Raw genomic sequence first — 1,056 nt, 5'->3', positions numbered from 1 at the left:
GTAGCCAGCTTTCTCTGTATGAAAATGTTGGACTCATCTGCCTTGAAGGTAATCCTCTATATATGCAAATGATGGACTCATCTGCCCTTTAGCTAACTCGAGTATATGGAAATGTTGGACTCATCTGACATGTAGCTTGTTCTCTGTACATGGACATGTTAGACTACTCTGCCATGTAACTAGCACTCAGTATGAGCACACAATGGAACTATCTGCCATGTTGCTAGAACTCTGTATATGTACATGTTGGACTCATCAGCCATGTAGCTAGTATTCTGTACATGGACATGTTGTACTACACTGCCATGTAGGTAGCTCTCACTATATGGACTCATTGGATTCATCCTCCATGGAGCTAGAACTCTATATATGGAAATGTTGTACTACTCTGCCATGTAGGTAGCTCTCTGTATATGAACATATTGGACTTGTCTGCCATGTAGATGTCTCTGTATGAACATATTGGACTCATGTGGCTTGGATCTAGTCCTCTATATATACACATGTTGGACTCATCTGCCATGTAGCTAACTCTCAGTATATATACATGTTGGTCTCATCTGCCATGTAGCCAGAACTCTGTATATGGACATATTGGACTACTCTGTCATTTAGCTAGCTCTCAGTATATAGATATGTTGGACACATTTACCTTGTAGCTAGCCCTCTATGTAGACACATGTTGGATTCATCAGCCATGTAGCTAGCTCTCAGTATATGGACACATTGGATTGATCTGCCATGAAGCTAGAACCCTGTACATGGAAATGTTGCCCTACTCTGCCATGTAACTATCTCTATGTATATGGACATTTTGGACTTGTCTGCCATGTAGCTAGCTCTCTGTATATGGATATGTTGGACTCATCAGCCATGTAGCTAGTATTCTGTATAGGGACATGTTGTACTACTCTGCCATGTAGGTAGCTTTCACTATATGGACTCATTGGACTCATCCTCCATGGAGCTGGAACTTTGTATATGGAAATGTTGCACTACTCTGCCATGTAGCTAGTGCTCTGTATATGGACATTTTGGACTTGTCTGCCATGTAGC

The sequence above is a fragment of the Chrysochloris asiatica genome, unplaced genomic scaffold, assembly GCF_000296735.1.
Source record: "Chrysochloris asiatica unplaced genomic scaffold, ChrAsi1.0 scaffold00469, whole genome shotgun sequence".
Taxonomy (NCBI): Eukaryota; Metazoa; Chordata; class Mammalia; order Afrosoricida; family Chrysochloridae; genus Chrysochloris; species Chrysochloris asiatica.
This window is presented reverse-complemented; position numbering follows the sequence as displayed.